Source organism: Choloepus didactylus, chromosome 3 (genome assembly GCF_015220235.1).
Source record: "Choloepus didactylus isolate mChoDid1 chromosome 3, mChoDid1.pri, whole genome shotgun sequence".
NCBI classification, from domain to species: domain Eukaryota; kingdom Metazoa; phylum Chordata; class Mammalia; order Pilosa; family Megalonychidae; genus Choloepus; species Choloepus didactylus.
In genome coordinates this window covers 36,064,043-36,087,133 of record NC_051309.1, presented here as the reverse complement: position 1 = coordinate 36,087,133, position 23,091 = coordinate 36,064,043, and the positions used below count along the sequence as shown (strand labels likewise).

General features: G+C 32.9%; 1 pseudogene; it reads right to left on the bottom strand.

Annotated features, from left to right (window-relative positions):
- Window positions 1-15,997: 15,997 nt before the first annotated feature.
- On the bottom strand, window positions 15,998-16,761 carry LOC119528582 (annotated as a pseudogene).
- Between the last annotated feature and the right edge of the window lie 6,330 nt (window positions 16,762-23,091).

Below are 23,091 nucleotides of genomic sequence, written 5' to 3'. Positions count from 1 at the left end.
TTGTATCATTACATTATCAAGAAAAGTTAATAATGACACAGCCAAGTGCCATACCTAGAACTGAAACTTTCCAAATCCTTCTGGTCTATACACATACTTATTGAAGTTCAAAATTTCTAGTTCACTAATTTCTCTTGGGGGTTATGCTGTATATGCAAATAAATTCATGGTTAATAAAATCTATTATCTTCAGCTAAGCCCAAATGTCATTGTTTAACAATAGGCGCTTCAAATAAATAAAATGAAGGTGACCCATACAAAGGAAATTAATATTTTCTGTTCTTCTAGAAAGTCTTCACTCTGAGCAACTAAACAACAAGATGAAATTTATTTGATGCACTTAGCAGCTCTGGGAACCTGCAGTAATCCTCCAACTTCTTGGGAATATGGTTTTTGACAGCTTTGTTTTTTAGTTAATATTTTTCACCATTGAGAGGCTTATGCACATTTTCCTCTACTTTAATCTGTTTTCCCATAGAGAATGTAATAAATTCCCCTGCAAATATTTGCAAGTCCATGTATCTCTCTTGGTAGGCTGTTTACATTAAGTCTCTTGTAGAAGTTGGATGAGTGCCCCTAAAGTGGCTACAACTTCATTATTAACACAGCCTGCACGGCACAGTTCAAAATACTTCAAAGAGAAATTCTATATAATCACTCTCATTCTAAGTCCACAACACTGAATGAACACTGTCAATGCATTTCAGAAAGAAATAGAAAATTCATTTAGATCCGCTCTTGTAATAATCTGGTCTGGTTTCACAAAAACTTTTTGAATCATTCTCCTTTTCCGCAAGGGAAATTTTCTGGATGATGTTTGATTATTCTCATTGATGTGCTTGGTTAAAAATTAGAAGTGGGCTAACCCAGCCTTCTGAACTACAACTGTTCTTCCTTTGTTCTCCAGGCATGCTCACCTTGAAAGCTAGTTTGAATCTTTTTGTGAATAAAAAATATAAATAAATATGTAGTATGTAAATATATACAACATAAAAATGCCCAAGAGAGGGGCATTTCATTCTGGTTGCTAAACAGGAAATGAGTCACACGCATTGAGAGAGAAAAAGCAGAATCTTAGAGAACAGAATATTTTGCTACACTTTTTTCTTCTGTTTTCAATTCAAAAGACTTTAGGATGTTCTTAACCACCCTCTCCCTGCCTAAGGCAAATAGTATCTTAACATTAGAAGGAAATGGAGGTTTTGGTTTTCAAACATTTTTATTTCTGTAACCTTTAAAATAACTTTGGAGAAATATGTAGCCCTAGCATATCTTAAGTTGAAGTATAAATATTTCATCATAATTTTAAATATTTTACAAAAAGTGTCAGATATATTTTCATTTACTTTAAATATATTTTTACCACAAACTTGAAACGGCAGATTCAGCTGGTTCTCTTATAGATAACACACTGTATAACCTAATTAGCATAGCTGATTCTTTAAGTTCATTCAGCCAAATCAAAGTTAAGTTTTGCCAGAAAAAATGTCTGATTTCATTTTTTATTTCTAAAGAACATGTTAGTGCATACTCCCATGACAACTAGCTCTCTCCTCCTGAATGTATTTCTAAGATAGAATCTAAATAAATGAGGCTACAAGTTTGTTGAGAATTTTCTTGTGGGTGAAATAAGGCACTGACCCCTGAAATATGTCTTGTTTTGCTCTTACTAGACCCTCAAACAAATACTTTCAAATTGTCCTTTATTTCATCAATCTTCAAGGCTTTGCCATCCTAGGGGAATCATACTGTAGCATGACTCAGGATGAAAGTTTTGGCCTAATTTTATGAAGAGGGAGATTATCTATCTATCTATCTATCTATCTATCTATCTATCTATCTGTCTATCTATCTAATATAAAGAAGATCACAGACTCTTTCTGAAGTGGAAAGTTGAGTATCTGAAAAACAATTTCCTAAATATTATCTATGCCTGTGTATCTACTAGAGAGTTTTCAAATATCCACAGAAATTTATATACCGTAGCTTGAACTTGACTCTTAATTGGGACACCATGTAACCAGATTCCTCTGTTACTATGTGAGAAATAAAGGCTGAGAATCAATGACCTACCTTCATCAAAAGCTAGCATCTACAAAGGTAGTCTTTGCATGGGTTCCTTCTAGAAATATTTCTTGTCTGACCCAAGCCATATGCATTTTGTTGCTTGCTTATGGAATCATTCTTTACTTCATTCAACACTCTTAGGAATTGAAGACTGAAGAGAGGCATGAGGAATTTCGGGCTCTTGAATCTAGGTTTAGAAAGTCTAGCTTATATATCATTTGTGACAATAGAATAAGGTAGGGGATTATGTGCTCTCTGGAGATATGAGCTCACTTTCAAAAGTATATCTTGAAAAAAAAAGTATATCTTGGATCTCTTATTCACTCCATCCAGACTTAACACTGAATACACTGTAAATTATCAGCATATTCTATATTCATTAATTGCATTTTGAATTTCTTTAAGTGAGGGATCATTTGTTTTCTTCTCTCCTCTGATTATCTCATCAAATAGCTTAGCATAATGGTTTGCAGATAATTGACACTTTTTAATAAATATTGACTGATTTGCTTTAATGATCTTGGTTTTAAAGTTATAGGCTGAAAAAATATTGTCAACAGGGGTATTTTGCTCCAAGCTATGTAATTAAAATGATGATTATAATCCACATAAACAAAACATATGGTCAAAATTAAATAGGAAGTAGATAACACAAAGGAAAAAATAAACTATATTAACTTGCAGTTTCCTCATTTTGAAAATTCCTTTTTTTGAAACTGAGAAGGGAAGCCTGTGACCTTCAAATAGTTGCACAATCATTGACAAGTACCTTGAATTCATTCTTATAAATTTCAACATCCAAAAAATATAGGAATTAACCTAGGTGTCAGACAAAATTCTTTCTCTCTGTAAATTTCATAGTATTGCCCCTTAAGACTTCTTCTACAAAAGATCCATACCTCTCTCTGTTTTGATTGAAGTATGTCTTGATCTTTGTACAATTTCCCTTAAATTTTTCCATGTAGTTATTAATACAAACAAATAAGACATTGCGACAAACTGATAAATTCTGTGACAACTGAAGGAATATACCACAGAATCACAACTTACATTCTTTTAAGTCAATACCATCTGTGACCTACCCTCTTTATCCTCATTATTATCCATAGATTTCCAGGCCACTTGTACCATCCTCAAAGACTGAAACACTTATTAAAACATACGTCATCAATTCACGACTTTCTGTTCATTGATGTGCATATCCATATTAACAACTATTATGTAGATTCACATTCTACTCAGTCTTTGACAAACAAGTACTTTTTAGGCCTCAGGCACTCTTGGATTTGTTCAAATTCTAAGATCTCAGTTATAAATTGCTTCCAATTTGCCAGATACTGTTCTTTGCATTTTACATATATTAATTTATATACTCCTTGCTACAACCTATCAAGGTAGATACTATGTTGTGTTCGCCTTTGTATAATATTGGGTGAATCGAAACCCCAGAATATCTTCTCGTTGGACTAAACAAGAGGTCAGCAAACTATGGCAACAGGTCAAATACAACTTGTCACCTCTTTTTGCAAATATAATTTTATTGAAAGAGTCACACCCACTTGTTTACATGTTATCTATGACTGCTTTTGCACTACAGTGGTAGAGTAGTGATGACAGAGACAATGTGGCCTTCAAAGCCTAAAATGTATACTATCAAATCCTTCACAGAAAATGCTTGCCACCCAAGGAATAAATTCTGGTATTCGCTTTGATTATAACCAGATTCATGAAGGGCAAGGCAGATTTACAAGCAGCATCCCTGAGTCTCACAACAATTTTCTGATGCCATTATGACTTGCCAAAATATCTGTCCTTATGTGTTTGTTATTCCTTTGTGCTTTGGTCTGCAAAAATTAATCAATAAATGTAGCATTGATGATGAAGACAATACGAACATATATATTATTAGGCTTTTTATCTACTAAAAGTGCCCAATATTATTTCCATGACACCCAAAGTTCTCCATCATTTATCCCTGATCTCCATTTTCAATTTCATTTACCACTTTCATCCATTTCATCCATGTATCCTCTGTTTTCCACAACACTGAATATGGCATGAACTTTCAAGAAAATGTCTGTGCTTTTGTCCTTAGTGATCTCTATGACTGGAATTATCTTTTCCTTTTTTCTCTCTAAACCATGCTCATCTCTCAAGGCTGTGTTAAAATATCTTCCTTTGTGAATCTTGACATCTCCTCCAATTGGAATAATTCACCATTTCCTTCAAAGTTTGCATCTTTTATATGTCATAAAACTTATCATGGTATCTTGCAATAATATTATAGTGTTTAAAATGCATGATATACTAGCGTATAATATACAGGAGGGTTCCCTGAAAGATATGTAATGACTAATCATCATCTAAGTCTCCTATCACATGACCTAAAACTCTGATGAAACAATGATTTTTTTCCTTACTCTATATTCCAATCATTTCATGATCTTTCTTGTAACAAGAACACTCTGTGATTGCTGTGACCATGTCTTATTTTTTTTCTATATGTCACAAAACACAGTATTTTGTAATATTATAGTTGCTTAATATGCATGATGAATAAGTGAATGATAGTTTTTATCACCTTAGTGTACCTGCATCATACCCTCATTGGTTTGTGATGAAATCATTGATGGCTATCCATGGTCATTTGCTTTTATGATAATGTATCATCCATCAATACCTTAGATCAAATAACTTAGATAAACTTCAAAATAAAAATGTGGATACTATTCTTATACTGGAATACTCAGTTTAGACCGAGAGTTAGGTCTTTTATGATCTCATCTTGTCTTCTTAGGTAAAAGTGAAATTGTATGCAGTAAATACATTACACACATATAGTATATACAATAGCTAGGCCTTTAAACTTTTTGTTATTTCATCTTTTAGGAATTTGCATTCTCATTCTCTAATGCAGCTGGGGTAAAGCCCCCATTAGCCTAAAGCAGCCTGTCCATTCCTGCTCACCACACCATACATACCATGTTCAATCCTGATGTGCCGATTTATCGAAATGTTTAGGTCAAACATGTTGACTCTTTATTTGATTATTGTGACATATTTGTCTTTCAGAGTCAGGAATATTCGTAACCAATTTGACAATTTTACACATTAGAAAAGTTACCCGGCTAAGTTTCATTATGGAGATGTAGAAAAAGCACAAAGCTTATATGCATTTGTTTCTCTATATTTTGCAAGCTTTCCAAAGGAGACAAAACTCACTAATCAATCAAATTCTAGTAATTTAATTAAGTCTGATAATATTATGATGTGATGGTGATAGGTGGCAGAGTATATATATATGACAAGCCTTGTTTTAAAAACCCTGGTTCTAGTACAGGATAGTACTTCATTGTTTACAATAATAAGAAAAGTGATTTATGCAATTTTACAAATTTAAAGTTCCTCCTGTATTCCTGATAAGAAAGGATTTGGACATAGATAAAAATTAATATTTCATCGGTAGTTAGAATTAGCCAAATAAATACAATTTTCTACTGTGATTTTCTTCTGGGTAAGTGTTGTGGGTATGCAACATCACTTATTAAAAGGCATTCAAGGCCATTATAAGGCTGAACTTCTTAACTAGAGAACTGGGCAAATGCATATGATTCTACTTATTTATTCAGTAAAATTGATTCTATAACTAATCTTTGATTCAAATAAGTTTATTTTACTGAAAGGAATATAAAATATGTAGAATAAAATGTGGGACTTATGGCCTCATGGTAGAAAATAGCAAACCTACCACTTAGTGCTAATTGTATTTCTTCCATAGAAGCTAGAACCTACAGCAGCAATACATATAAAGAGTACTGAATAGTGTCTGCTTCATAAATAAATAATATACTTATTGCAATGCTCAACAGAGTGAATAAACCTCATAGAAGTAAAAACATTGAGACTTAAAAGTGCAAAAAAAAAAAAAAAAAGAATATGATTTTTAGGAAACAGTACCAAAGAAAGCTTTCTAAGAGACATGACTCTTGATTTGAGCCTTTTAGTGGATTTGAAAGGGTAGAAAATGGCAATCCTGTTCCCTGAAATTTGAAAGGAATACATGTCTGTAATTACAACTATGTTTATATCTATACTAGAACACATAAGGCTAGTGTGCATAGTGGTTAAAAGCCTAACCTGTTCAAATCCTGCCGCCTTTTTTTTTTTTAATACTGTGCTCAGTCTAGAGTCCCTGGAGTGAACTTCTCACCCTTCTTTATTGGTCTTCAGTTTCCCCATTTGTATTTCTTAGCCCCTTTTTGTGGAAAAAAGAAACTGAGGGGAGGGGGAAAAAAAATAGCCAACTGCTGGGTATTGGTTGGCTAGTCTGTCTGAACCCCTTTAGATCATTTCAGTCCTCCAGAGAGGAGTGATGGATTAGCTGGAGTCTACATGGTGTATGGGTGGGTGGGGGAGTGTTGGCACCAGAGTAGATTCTGAATCTGGAAAGGAAATTGTGTCAGATGGGCTCAGCTCTCTCTGGAGGTGGAAATGCCCTGCCTTACCTTTCATATGCAGCCATCCTGTGCACATTTCCTTATTATTGCTTATAGCTTCCCTGCCCTCTCACTCCACCCCCTTTGCTGTTCACACTTCTCTTTCAGGAAGAAGTACAGTGAATGGAAGGAGGAGGGGGGAAACTTCAAAAAGGACATTGCTTAGTTGAAGCCTGATATATCTGGCACATCTCATGGTCTGCCTCTGGCTAGCTGGGTAACTTGAGCAAATCATGTAACCTCTCAGCCTTAAAGGTATGGGAGCAACAAGCCTGCCTTATGTGAGAATTAAATAGGAAGATGTGTGTAAAGTACTCAACCCACACAGTAGATACTCAAAAAGAGTCAGTAGGCTGCACCAAGGGCCACATTTTACTTGAGGAGAGTCCTGATGGAGGTCAAGGTGTGAGAGAATCTACTTCTTCTGGGGTGACCTTACTTGCACAACCTTGCTAAAGGGCTTCTTCCCATCTGTGAGCTCCATGCTGGAATGCTCACCTGGCAGAGGTGTGAGGAGCCTGGCTTGTAGTAGGCACATCCTCACAGTGAGTTTTCTTTTTCTTTTTTAATAGAGAAGTTGTGGGTTTGCAGAATAAGCATGCCTAAAATACAGGATTCCTATATACCATTCTATTATTAACACTTTATATTGGTGTGTTGCAATTGTTACAATTAATGAAAGCACATTCTTTATAATTGTATTATTAACTACAGTCCATGGTATACCTTTGGGTTCACTATGTGGTGCGATTCCATGGATTTTTTTTTTTTTTTCCCCCAAAAGGTAAGTCAGTCCACTTTGGTTTCCTTATTTACTTGGATGTGAGTTTGGATAAGTAATTTATCCACTGCATCTTGGCCTCAGTTTCCTCATCTGTAAAATGGAGATAATCATACTATCTGCCTCATTATACTTTTTATGAGGCTTACATTTGTTAATATAGAAAAGTATTGAAAATAGGACCTGGCTCATCATAAATAATGCTCAATACATGGAAGCTATTATTAAGAAAATTGCTTGCTATGAATTGTAGTCTACATAGTACAATCATAGTGAGGCTCTATTGAATCAGTGCTATCATTCATAAGCTGTTGGAATGGCTTTGCTGTTACACTGTGTGCTTTTTTACAAGAAACCTGATGCTTCAAAGTTAATTCCAGAGAACATGGAATAGATACTCACGTAATACCTGCTCTTGCACCAGCTGTCTAAGTAAATCTCACTTTTCTTGTATTGTAGTTATCAAAGCAAGTTCCTCCTTACCCCCAGAATGGACTGTATAAAGATACATTTACCCGTGTATTCTATTGATTAAAACATGATAATGACTCATGTTATCTGAAAGTAAAAACTAAAATTCCCAGAACTGTGGAAAGATAGTGGAGAAGGAAGCTCCAGGAATCAGTCCCTCCCCCCGAACAACTATTAAACAGGCAGAAACCCAGGGAATAAAAGAAGGAAGGGACTGGTAAAGTGCAGTAAATAAAAGTAAATTGCTGTTTCTGCACAGTGGTTACTGTCACTCATCCCCCACTCTCACAATGGGCAGCCATGGGGTCTGGCCCCTGGAGTACCTTGCTGGTACCAGAGAGGGACATAAAAATCCCCTTCCCCAAGATCCAGGAGGAGTAGGGGCATGGTCTGATTGCTGATCACTACTTCTGTTTATCGACTTAGGATCTCTGGCGGCCAGGCTTTGAGAGCGGCCACTATTCTAACCTCACTGGACAAAGGTACTGAGGAGATTTAAGAGGGTACACTTCCTCAGAGCTCAAAGATAAGACAATTGAAATGAGTCAGGCTGAGGAGCAGAAAGAAAACAATAATTATAAAAACTGAAGAGCCTAAGAGATCTGTGGGACACCTTCAAGTGTACCAACAGGCACATCATATCATGCTAATCAATGTATATCTGCTCCCCGGTTTGTTATACCCACCTACGTAAAATGAAATCTTAACATGAGCCAATCAAAATATTTCTTCACTTGCTTCCTTATTCACCTTTTATGAGCTTCTACTTGCTTTCCACTCTGTTGCCAGAACTACATTCTACTTTCTGTATAGGATGCTGCCCGATTCATGAATTGCTCATGAGATCCGAGATAATAATAATAACATTTTTTAAAAAGGCAGAAATTGGCAGAACGGATTAAAAAAAAGCATCACCCAACTATAAACTATTCACAAGAGACTCGCTTTAAATTCAAAAAGACACAAGTAAGTTGAAAGCGAAAGAATGGAATAAACAGAAACAAACAAACCATGCAAACACTAACCAAAAGATAGCTGGGTCACTATACTAGTTTCACTCTGCACAATTTCTGGAAAAATCAATGAAAATACATTGAAGATTGTCATATTTTTTTCAACTTCCCACATTTTAATGATTACTTAAAATAAAGAAGAAAATAAATTTCAAAGGTAGTTGTAATAGATTTCTTTTGAACATTCTATAGATATATACAAATATGGATGTGTTTCCCAACACATTATTTGAACAATTGCTAATCACCATTGGCAGTAAGACTAAGGCACTCCTTGAAATTCTTAAGGCAACAGTAATCATCACTATAATTCAGAATGGAAAAATCATGGATGTTGTGAAATACAAAGGTGTGAAGGACAAACCATTACACATTCATTTAATAATTATTTATATTCTTTATAGTATGATAAACAAATATAACTAGTATAAGAAATCATTTTTATGATGGTCTTTGTATAGTATTTATTATATTTTCCACACTGTGAAAGGAGAGGAGTTTGTACTTCAGTCAACTTCAATGTGGGAAAAAACTGGATTGAACCAAATTTGTGGAAGCATTAATGTGTAAATGAGTAACCTGAGTCTTTGAGAAGGATTATGTCATGCAGCAATAGTACTTGTTTATTTTGTGAATAACAATATACTTAGACTCATGTTGTGAAAAGTATGAAATAAGGAATACATGTTTGGAAATTTCAGACAATCTGAGCCTGCAGGTTACGCTTTGTTCAAAAGGTAGAGCCATACATTCCAAGAATAAACACTTGGTTCACAATGCAAGTGCTCCTCATATTTTTTCTTGTATTTTTGACAATTCAATACAGCCATTTATTGAATGCTGTTAGGCACTATGCTAACCCTTGGTGGGAAATAAAAAGAAAGTAAAAAGATATGATTTCTTTTTTCCTACCTATCAATAGGAGTAAGATACAAAGATAAATAAATCTATGTGTAATACTAACTAATAAAGATATATTAATACTAAGATCACATAGCTGGTGTCCTGTTATATCCAAAAGGACTAGATAATATTTATAATTGCAATAATTTATAGAAAGTCCAGCTTATCAAGAAACATCTCTTCCAATAATGCTCTTAAACACATAATTAAATGTTTTCATTATTTAGATTTATATGAGATATCATATTAATTAAACTTCACATAAAAATAAATTATAAAAGATGTGACTTGACGAGTTAGTGAAATATGTAAAAATATAAGTTTTCTTGTCATATGAACTGCCATTTGAATTATAACAATTTGACTATGGACAAATTATTTCTTCATCTACAAATTGGGATGGTTAATAGCATCTACCTCCTAATCGTGCTTAAGAGATTAAATGTAAATGTAGGTGTATAGAATATGCTTATAAACAAATAATTATTGTTTATCACATTGAATTTGTAAAATAATAAAATTATTTTTTATATTATATGTTGTCAATAACTATTTGTATGTGATCATTTTCTAATACATGCAATATTGCTCTTTCATAAATGTTAAAATAAATTATTTTAAACATGATCTAAAAATAATATTAATAACCACCATCAAGTATAATATGAAATCAATTAAATCAGAACAAGGCAAACTCTCTACTAACTAATTTTATAGATTCTTACAAATAAACTTATAAAAATGCTTTATTTTACTTAAGGGAGATCTGTGTGTGAGAGATCAACAAAATATAGTCTGTTAAAATAAGTATCTTTCAGAATCCATTTATTGGAAAAAAACACAACATTTGAAATATTTTACAGTTGATCAGTTCATCTGGGCCATTCTACATAAATCTTAGTCTAAGCGTGGAATATTCTACCATTTACGATTACTGATTTTTTTCAAGTTACCTTGGATGCTGTTACTGTAATTTTTCAGTAAATATGAGAAAATAAAGCATGGACCTCTAATTGCAATTATTGAGAATTAGGTTTTGCTGCATTTTAGTACTGTAATGCACTCTGGTGTATATCCCAAATTTCTATGGTATGCCTGAAAATGAATGCCCTATCAATCATTTTCACACCTTTATTTCTTATTTCTGAAAATGCCAAACAAGCAAGGAATAAATTATACAAGGCCATAGGTAAACAGAATTTCTTAATCACTGTGCTATATTAATTTAAGGCATTTCATGAGTGAGAAAAAAATGAAATCACATTGAATGCAAATTTCATGACGTTATGTGTGCATACTTTCTATATTGACTTGATGGTGATTCTGAGGAAATGCTTCTGTCACCGATTCATTGGTATTGCTAGCAACCCCAGGGCAATAAAAACACATGAGACTATTCATGGAAATGCAATTAAGATAATGATTTAATAACCCAGTACTCAAGGACTCTCTTTCTTTCTTTTTTATCCTCATGATCAAGGGACAGCTCAGAAACCATGTGACTGCATCCAAAAGCAGATTTTTTTTTAGTTGTTTTCAGTCATTCTAACCATTTTCCCACTGGGAATTGAATTAAACTTGAAACTTGTTTGAATTCTCTTTAACACTCCATTCTGAATTTAGGTTTTACAATTATAAGCAATTAAGCATTCAAAACTCTTTATTATAATTTCCTAATTCTGAAAATAGTAAAGTAGTCATTATCAATGTGCATAAAAGGAAATATGTGTAAAAAGAAATTTCACTCCATGTCTAGGACTATCTCTTGCAATAGTCTTACGAGTTTTGTATATTTATACATATAGCTACTAATCAATTCATGTATTTCTTTTTCACAAGGAGAGTAGTTTTATATTTTCTGATCACAAAAATAAATACGCTTATTGGAGAGTTTTAAAAATATGTAAATATATACCAAGGAAAATAGAAGCCACCTAAAATGCCACTTCATGATATAACCAACTATACATTTCCAAGACTATTTTTTATTTATCTCATTATGCATATACACACACATAGACATACACACACAACTGTACTCCAATGAAGCTTTATCATGTATTATTTTCTTTCTTCCTCCTCATTCGCATATCCACGAAACAAAATTAATAAAGCAGTGTGTATTCTTTCAATACATCCATAGCTATCCTCATGCTCCTATAGTCACTTGAAAACACATATGCATGAAAAAATACAGAATTGGAGAATTGTTATTGGTTGATTTAAGAAAAAAATGAATAATATTGATACCATTTTTCTAAATCTTGCACCTTGCAAGTGCTCCCAGTCAGCTTATACTTTATGGCTACCTGTTAGCTTATGTTATAATATGTCAACATGTTATTCAATCAACTTATATTGGTGGACTTAGACTTTGTTATCTTTTTTTTCCTCCACGGATTATACAGATATAAAGCTGTTTGTACAAACTATCCTTACACTTCCGTGTTCTTGCATTATGGAGCTAATTTCCCAAGAATGAGGTTGAAGAGCTGAAATGCAAACATATTTTTAATTTTAGGAGATAGTGCTAGATTGCTTTCCAAAATGCAGTAATGGCTCATCTTTCTTCCAAACATACAAATGAACCTGGCCAACAGTAGGTGTAGCACTTTTTTTTTCTAATTTTTATCAGTCTAAAAGTGATATTCTCTTGACTATTAATTGTTAATGTTATGTCATTTCACCTCAATACAATGTATATATAAATGTATTGCATATTTAGATATGCTGTTCTCTAAAATTGACCTTTCACAATTTTATCTACTTTTCATTTATCTATATTTCATTACCAATTAATAAAAAATTATATTACACATAATGTACATGTATTTTCATTTGCCTTTCAAATATTTTCCAAATTAACATTTGTTTAATGCCTTAGATTTTGGTATCATTTACCATGCAAAATTAAATATTGATGTTGATACAATTGGCTATCCATCTGGAAGAAAATAACAATTGGATCTCATTGAATCCCATATAACAAAATGAGTACAAGGTTGATTAAAATATCAAAGATAAATTATAGAACAATAACAATATTGGGAGAAAATGTGTGTGTGTATAATAAAGTTTGAGAAGACCTTTTAAAATACAGAAAAGATACAATCTATGGAGAAATAGACAAATTACTATATACAAAATAAATCACACAGTTTTATTATTTAAAAAATCCCATTTTTATAATTAAAATAAAACTGTTATTTAAATGACTACTGCTGTTGCAGTGTTTGTGTGTGTGGGGGTGGGGTGGGGGGTGCTTTCCAATTATATATGTTAAAATTTAAAGGATTTAAAGAAGGCCTGTTTAAGAAATCCAGTGATGGACAGCATTTGGGTGCCTAACAACAACTAAGTGTTCCAAAGGTTTAACCATTGGGTAAGAACCGTTTAAATATGCCTAAAAGGCATCTGAAAACAGGGATGAGAGAATGGAAAAATCACAGTAACTTTAAAATATTTCCACTTTTTAGTTTGTACTCTCTTCTTATAAATTAACCAAAGAAAAATGGTGAAAGGAGAAGCCATTTTTTATGCATTTGAGAATTTGCAGTAAGGAGAATTACCAAGTCTCAGATCAGTTCAATTTTAATAATGAAAAGAATTAAATACTGTAAATAATTTTAAAGGTTAAGACTTCAGTTTAACTGGAGCCAGATGAAGGAAGATGAATATGGTCTAGATAAAGAGATAAAGTGAGAAAGGTATCAAACACTTATGTCAAAAGTTTATAGTCAATATTATCTAAGGGTAAATGACAATCATAATATTTGGCTGTTATCTATAATTCTAAACTCATTTAATACTCAGAAAATATGTTAACTGTGGGTCAATTTTTTACTGACAGAAACAGTGTGGGGGGCTCACAATTTCTACATTATGCTATTTTTACAATGTGTCTCATTTTTACATGCCTTTCTCTACTCCTACCTCAAATTTTGATATAAAAATTAAACAGTTGGGATATGCTAACAGGTAAGATTGTTTGTCTGCAATTATTTCTGATAATTGTCTAATGGGATATAGTTTATCAGAATAGGTCTAAAAGATGAAAAAACCTTTTTTTTTTTTTTTTTCTTTTTCTGTCCCACTTTTAAAGATGAGGTGAAAGACATTTGCAAGGTAAAGTTATTCACATAAAAAAAAATATATATGAAGTCATAGGTGGGACAACCCTCAATTATATAAATATGAGTTGCTTTCCATCTCTCAGATATATGTTTTCTCTGTTTCAATTTCCACGTCATTTCACTATATACCTAGTTTTCACATTTGCATTGCCCTGAAAATGTAACTCCTTATGTAATTAACCAGAAATGAAACCATAATTTCTCATTATTAATAAAAAGGATACATCATTGTATCCTTTAATGCAGAATATGTCTTCATCAAAAAAAAAATGCATTCACATAATTTAATATCTCTAATGCCAGAATAATTTATGTCACGGCATTAGAAGGGAATGTTGTATTTTACAATACTGTAATTATTAGAATTGTTTCAGAAAAGTCAATGGTATTAACTTTATTTCTATTATTTTTGCTGCAAACTAATAAGTTGGAATAAATAGAAATAACACAACCAGAAACTATCAATACATGGCATGGATTAATGAAACAAAAATGATTCAATATTTGTGCTAACTCTGAACAAGTTCAGTGTGTTTAAGACTAAAAATCAGGAATACAGAAGGTCCTTTACTATTTAGTTTTATATGCAGTTAATATCTATCATTGTCATTTCCTTTTTGCATTTAAGAAAACAATATAGGTTTTTCTTCCTTAAACCAAGTCTGTGACACAATTTGAATGTTATATAAAGACATGACCTTTTTGGGATTAGACTTTTAAGAACACTATTTCAACTTATATATTACTTAGAACTTGAAAATGGGGCATCAGATTATACGTCACATTTAAAGATTTATTACAGTTTATTGAATGCCTTTTAACATCATCAGCTGTAAAGTGCACACCTTTTGTATGTCATCTCAGAGCATAAATCAGTTCCCCTTCTCTTGAAATTACTCCTTTTTCACAAGAGTAGTTTCCCAGCAGTAATAATGTGAGTCTGTAACCCTGATCAACAACTATTGTTAATTGTATCATAAATGTGTATTTGTTAAATCCATATATTCTAGAAATGGAGTTACATAGCACTGAAGTTTAAATCTGATGTTTATTAGGATTGGTTTCCACAATTGCAATGAAATAACAAAAGACCCAAGGGGCATAGCACAGCCTAAAATAAAACAAGTGCACTAGATCTTCAGAAACACTGTGTGCTTCCTTGTTTGGAATATGGCCCTTAGAATAGCAAAGCTCAAGAAATCTTGTAAAAAGAATAAGACAATGTGAAGTTACAAAAGTAAGGACTCCCACACACACATGGGTTTGAATTAGAACTCAAGAAAGAAAAAGGAATTACACATGCTTCTATGTTGATTACATGTTTATATAATGCAAACTAGAGAGGTGTGGCATAATCTCAAGATTTGAAAAATATTTGCAGTTTTCTGAATTGGAAAATATCAGCTTTATGTGTCAATATTTTATAAATGCATTTTTTGGGGAATAATGTGGGATTTTACTTATAGTCTGTGATGGAAACAATTCCATTTGGGTAAATGCTTAAAACATAAAATGATAAAAACTAACAAGAATTTCTCTATTCTTTCTTGGAATTAGAAGGATGAACAAAATGATCTCTGGAAATTTTATTTTGTTTGTTTGATTTGGTGAGTTTTTTCTTTTTTTTTTTACATCTTTATAAATAGCCCTGAATTTTAATAAAGCTGTTTCACTCCAAAAATTTCTTAACATAGTTCAAATGACTTCCTTTGGCTTTTTTTTTTTTTTTTTTTTTTTACTTTTTTATAGTAATCTTTTATTTTGTATGAAAATGTAATCATGCAACAATTATCAGGAAAGTTGAACACAACAATAATGTTAGCTTTGGGAGTAATTTTGAATTTGTAACTTTCAATTTGTAACCGATAAAGAAACCCTATATAATTTACACTATTCAAGCAAACAGAAAACTGTTAAGTTTGTATAAATTATGAAAAAGATAAGAAGAAAATATCCTTCTACCTCAGATGAGATGAATCAGGTTTTAACACCACAAAATAAAGACAAACAGATTTTCTCATTGTAAAACACTTCTTTTTAGTACACAATGTGCTTCTGCAGTTGACAGTGTTTCTATTCTGGTGTAGTGTAAAAAGTCAGCATCAGTAGGAGTATAATATAGTAGTTTCAGGGTTATTTCCAGAATCTGTAAAATCCCACTGCTATTGCCAGGCAAGTAAACACTGAGGCTGCAAGATAACGAATTGTCTCAAGTCTGTTAGACTCCATCAGAGTTTTTAAGGAAGCAATTTCAGTGTCAATTTTATGACTGGTTTCTGAAATAACATTTTTGGTTTGGGTATCCTTTTTGGTAAATTCTGTGATTGTTTCCATAAGTTTCTTTTCTTGATCTGTAAACATATCTGTTACTCTGCTCCTTTTTAGGTTGATATCCAATTTATTATCTGCTCTAATTTGACTAGTTTATGCATCAGTTGATGTTTAACTTGGTCTAATTCAATTTTCATTTTCTCATTCTCTGCTGCCACATTTGCAAATTCACTTTTCTCCAGGATGACCATGTCTTTTCTGAGGGAGCCCAAATGATCCATTAGCTGCTGTACTGTTATTTCCTGTTGCGCTTCAGTGACCATCTCCTTATAGATAGCATCCAGGCTGACATTCGAAAAAGTGGATAATGCTGGTACAATAGTTTCTGCTTGTGTTTTGTCAAATCCATGAGTTTCCAAGTCCTGAACCAATGCGTGGGTATCAAAAGTTAATTTCCTTTGCTCTAAACGAGTTATGTCCACTCGCCTCACATCATATCCTTCCTTGGTTATGGTGGTTAAAAAGTCTCTCTGCAGGGCCCGCGAGAAACGTCCATGGGGGGACGAAAACCGGCGGCATCCATTGCCTTCAAAGCGCAGGAGCCGCCAAGCCCAGCGAGTCTTCATCTCCTTTGGCTTTTAAAAGTGTACATCTTATTTTTCGGAAATACATCCTAAGCTACAGTGTACAGATATTTGCTAGGTGTGTTCTTTTGAAATTCATAGATGAGTAGTTGTGAAAATTTTGTTTAAAATATTAAAAATGAACATTTCATTGGAAGATTATGCTGAGCGAAAGAACCCAAGCACAAAAATGTAAATACTATATGCTTCCTTGTATACAAAATTCAGAATTCTATGGAGGCAGAATGCATCAGTAGTTCCTGGGGTAGGAGTAGGGAATTTCAGTGGGAAACAGCAAGAAGGAAATTTGTAGGTAAAGGAACTATTCTCCATTTTGATTGTGTAGGTGCATACCTAGCTTTCTAACTTAGTTAAAATTCATTGAAGTGAACACTACAATTGTATGCATCTGTTGTATGCTAAACAACCCTCATTTAATAAACTAGTAAGCAAACTTGGATGTGGGAGAAGCAAAAAAGAAAATGAAAAAAGCAAGGCAAATGAAACCAATGCATGACAATTTACATCAATGCTATCAAGTATAGCCCAGTCTTTTCTTCAGTCTTTCTTAAATTAATACAGATTTCTTACTCCTTTTATATTTCCTCCTCCACACCTTTTATGTTTTCATATATTTTAATTATGGCCATGTAAGATAAGGCTATCTTATAATTGGACTGGAAAAGTTCCATGATTATCCATAGAGATGCCTTAGAAATGTGTTTCTGATCCTTGGTCAAGATAAGGATGACATGTGTTAGTCAGTGATTCATAATATGCTATTTAAAGGTTGAAACTCCCCAGAAGGTTCCCAGTGACAGATTGTCTACATTGTTTGGGGATGTTTAGTTTGATGGTTTACACAACTTGGTTGTAGTTAAGTGAACAATAGTGGATAAAAGACCCTGATATAAACTTTTACCTAGACTTCCCTGAAATCACAATACCTAGCTTCAGTCTGAGGGGTTATTAATCCTAAAATGAAGTGTGACACAGAGAAAGGATGCTGGAATGGCGGAGGCTATACTTGGAAGGCTTGAACTCTCAATGGTTCCCTGTAATTTTTTTCCTGTTGAAGTATATACTTTAACTTTAATACAAATTAATGTGAATATACCCTGTGGAATCTTGTGAGTCCTTTAAATTTCCTGAATCTTTGCAATCAGTGCTGAAACCATGGACAAGTTAGCAGAAGTCCCGAATTACTGTCATAACTAAAAATCCAGAATTCAGGCCCAAACCTGCTTATCAGGATTTCTTCCCCTCCCATAACTAAAATCACCCTCCTCAGAACCAAAAATATGGGAATGATCAGTTGTTGGAAGCAACTGAAGCAACAAAGAAGGTAAATCCTCCCCACTGGCATATTGTTGCCATACGAAGGCATTTCTATAAACAGTCAATCAGTATATGCCAACCTGAATCCTCATTGCTGTTGGGGAGATATATTGGAGCTTGCCTCCTGTCTTCTAGCCAGCTGACTTCAAAATAAAACTCTTTCTCAAAAAATAAAAGAAAAAAAAAAACTCTCCGTGGCACAGTATTGGCTTCTGTATGCATTGGGCAGTAAGCCCATTGCTCGGTAACAGTGCAAGGGTTATGAAATCACTGTCATTTTCTTGTTTCTTTCTAATTTTATTGTGGTAACATATAGATAACATACCACAAAATTTTCCATTTTGACCACATCATATGTACAAATCAATGATATTAAATACATTCACAGTATTGTGCTACCATCGTCACCAGCCAAAACTTTTTCATCATCCCAAACAGAAACTCTGTACCCAATCAAGCAAAAACGACCCATTCTCACCCTCCAAGCTCGTGGTAACCTGTAATCCAGTCTCTGTGTCTATGTACCATTTTAAATAAATATATTTTAAAAATTGAATTCAAGTATTGGGTTGGTACTGAGGCCATGTCTCAAAATATAAAAACTTTTTGAACTATACTTTTTTCATGCTCCCACATGTCCTTTCCCTGTCCACCCCTAACCTCTACAGATATCCATCAAAACTAAAAGTGATCTCCAAACGTAACACCTCCAGAGTGGATGTTTTTTAATGCTTGTAAAAAGAAGTTGTGTGCAAAATGGCATCATTATAGGGAGACCTCTGTTATTCCATGTATCAACCTAGCTTCAGGTCAATGCTTTTGAAAGAGTAAGGGAGACAATTTTGTGACTGTGCTGTTAAATTCTACTTAATTGTATTGTTTGATCAACATTTAACACTTTTTGAGCCCATGTTACACGAGCTGAAAGTGCAGAAGCCCATTTTGAACTAGATAAGTGAAAAGGGAGGGTTTTATCAGTTATAAAAATCAAATAGCAGAAAAGGCATTTGTGGATCTGACCTCAGGAAAGGTTTTAAACAGGCACTCTAAGGCAGTCTCTAGCTCTCATCTATTCTCCTCTCTACTTCAACTTCATTTTCATTGAAGCTTATTCAGGTAGCCCTGACACATATGGACTCATTCTTCCCATCATTACCATAAGAAATAAAACCTTTACACTATCCAACTCCTTTGGAAAATTGAAGAGATGCACTTCGATTGACTATTCTTGGATTACGGATCTATTCTTTGGACCAAGAACTGTTGTACATGGAAGCAGATACTATAATCTTCTCTGACAACATTAGAATTTCAAGGTTGGAGTCAGAAAGAGTAGCTAATATCACAGGTAAGCTGTTTTCATGGGCATACTTTTGTGAGGTAGGCAGGCATCTGTCAATGTTAACTGCGTCTTTCTCCTACTTTGAAAAAGAAATAGATTTGTACACATAAGAACCATACAAATATATGTATGTATTTTTCACTGAAACATTCAAACAAAATATTTCATTTAAGTGAATAGGTACTACCTCATTATAGAAGATAGTTCTATCTGAAAGAACTTTACCTCTGGGTTGACATAAGTAAAATAAAACAATAACAAACTTCTAAAATTGCAAAATAGTTATATAGCATATTTGTAAGTCAATTTTCATACAAAATTTCTTTAATGCCTTAAATATATATTTTAAAAAGCAGTCTATAACTTACAGTTAATGAATGTCCTTTTCTAATGTGCAGAATAAATAAAAAGAATAGCTCAAAATTGTATTACATCAGCACATAGACATAGTTCCAGTCAAAAGTCAATCCTAAATAGTGAGGAATTATAGACAAAATCATAATTGAAAATTGTTGTTTATCTACATACAAATGTTTTCTAATAACAGGCATTCAAGTCACCTTGTGGCCAAATATTTTAGAATTAGTCCTCGACATATTCTGTGAACTCTTCCAAAGCCATGCCCTCAGCAGTATAAAAGCACAAATGAAGCCAGGATTGCAGATAGCCATTTATTCATTTCCTAAGGTTGTATACAATGGCAACTGCATTTTTAAAAATTATCAGTGGCATACAGACATTAGAGCTTAAGGATCAGGTCCAATTTTATAATAATTTGTAAAACTGTAAGTCAGTCTAATGACATAAATATCCCCCATGGTAATTAGTATCTTTAGTGATAAGGCTACAAATTCAAAGGAACATAGCATACCTAAAATAAAACTACATTTATACAATGTCAGACCAATTTGATGAAAAGAAGGCCAATTGTGAAAGAATAGGTTTTTTCTGTGTTCTCATGTTTGTATTTGTGAATATCACTTAGTTAGAAATGTGACAGTGACAAAAAAAATAATATGACTGAAAACCTTGAATGTTTGTATTTAATATTTATGCATATAAATGTAACCTTTCACTTTTGATCTGTAGCTCTAAAATCTTGGCAGCTAGCTTTATGTTTTGCAAAACAGAAGCCATGAATGCATGACTACCAGAAGATGTAAAGTATCATTCTTTAGTTATTTTACTAGTAATCTAGACCTTGAGTCTTAGTATTTCCTGTTCAGATACCTGAGCATCAATCCAGTTTTTGTTAGGGGCAAACTAACACTAACACAGATATTTATGTTTAAAACCAGGATAATTACCATAGGAACTGAAAATATTCCCTTCCAACTGATAAAAATGTTCTTTCTATATAGACAAAGCTAATAGGGTCCCAATTCTTATCAGACAATCATTTGATGAATATAGAATCAATAGAAGGAATTTTAATTTATGAATTTAATGTTTTGATGGCTTCAGGTAAAACACATTTGTTCCCAGTTAGGATAATACTTCAAAAGGGAATTTAATTCATTGACCTTCTTCATTAGAATTCCAACAATTTTGTCAGCAACTGTATTTTCCAATAGAAAATACCAAACAACCCATTGGGATTAATGGTTCAGTTTTGTTGACCTGCAATTCGTTTTCCCTAAAATGTCTTTTTTGAACATATGTTTTATATAGCTGGCCTAAAATTCAATGGACAATATTATTTCTTTATTCTGAGATCATCCTTCTTTGCTCCTCAAAGTCATCACCACATAATATCTCCAGGTGTTTATGCAAGGAATGTTTGTACAAAATATTGTATAACCGGAGGCAATTTAACTCATTAGGACATCAGTAGAGAAAATAAATCTCAATATAATTTGCTCTCAGTGTATACAATGATGTGATTTATTTTATAATTTCACATAAGTATCACATTTTAAAATTTAAATGTTAAGTATATACATGATGTATGTAATTCATCATTAATGTGCTATACATTACCTTATTTCAGTCATCTTGCCTTTTCTTTTGGTCATGCTATTACTCACTGGTTACAGTTCCTACAAAATTCTTTAAGGTACTTTGAGTTGCAGCACACTAGCAGATGTGTTGTCTAATTATTTCTTATCTTTTTTTTTCTGCCTCATAATTTTGTTCACATTTGCTGTGGAGATTTTAGAAATCATCTAGATTGTTTGGTACAGGAAGGAAATCAACCCTGGACTGTCTAATTACTTGCAATCTTCCTGCTTTTTCTTTGGATTCATTTCCATCCTTACATACATGAGGATTTTTGTTAACCATTTCTATATACAATTCAACTGTATTTTCTACCCTAGCTTATCATATATTGTCAAACTATGTTTTTATTGAAAACGGATAAAGTAATCCACAGTGTTCAAGAAGATAATATAGATTTGATCCTGCAATTTAAAAATGAACAATATAGTTTGAAAATTTTACATGCAAATGTAATTGAAAGATATTTGAAAGCGTAAGAATTACATGAAAAGTTTAATCTACATTTATCTTAATCAATTCCTTATATATGTCATGGATTTTTCTTTCTGTTTTGAAATTGATCTTGGCATTTAGCTACATTCACTTCTGTTTGATTCACTTCTAAAAATAAAAGAGGAAAGACAAGGAAACCCCAAATTGGATATGAATTTAGAAAACTCAAGTCCTTGTAGCAAATAGACAAGCACAAGATGGGAGGAGTAATTGGGATTGGAGATATTAAATCTCACCAAAATAGTTAATATTTGGTTTGGGTCATTTCTCCTTGTTTTTCATCTCTTCCTGATTCAGCATCTCAGAGCAGGGGTGGAGGGGGAGTTTCTCAGGGGTTGGTGTTAGAGGAGATAAGAGCAGTGTTTCAAATGTGAGCCATACTTGGTAAAGTAAAAGATTTTGAACTACAGGCTGAATAAAAAGAAATTGATAAACTAATTAAGTCACATAGAATGTACAATTCTGCTCATACAATTGCTTTTACTTTTCTTTCCAAATTTCTTTTTTCTCTGAATTCAAAACTAAGAGAAGAAAATGTGATACAAATAAGAGTTGGCCATGCATATTTTCTAGCTAGGGAAAATTATTATTATATACTGCTAATACAAGTTTTGTCTTTTTCCCTTTGTCACTAATTCTACTCACTTATAAATTTTTATTTCCTTACTTTCAATTCACACCTTATGTATTTGTTTTATTACCTAAGAGGGGTCGTCTGAATAACTGTCAGGGAAATCTGAACTAATTTGATGTCTGTTCAATACATGACATTTCCCTGTTCCTCCCTAATAATCCAGTTAAGCATCTGTACACCTAAAGATTTTGTTCTTTTAAAACTCACATCAGACTAAAGCTTTAGAGACCTGACAGGCATTGGATACTTTTTGCTTCTAAAAGAAGAATGAAAATGTCTCATAACTATCAGAATGAAGTTTAGATGGAGAATATCTTTAAGACAGACTTTGTCTAAGAAAGAAGAACAATCAGTGGTCCAACTACTTCAGTGACAAATTCCAAGTTAAAAAAAAGCAATTCCTTTCAGCTGAGTTACTTATCCTAATTTAAATAGATAATGCATGATATCGGACGTTTTGGTATTTTACGTATAATTGGTAGGATTCATAATACATTTTACAGAAAATTGGCTCATTTATCTCTCA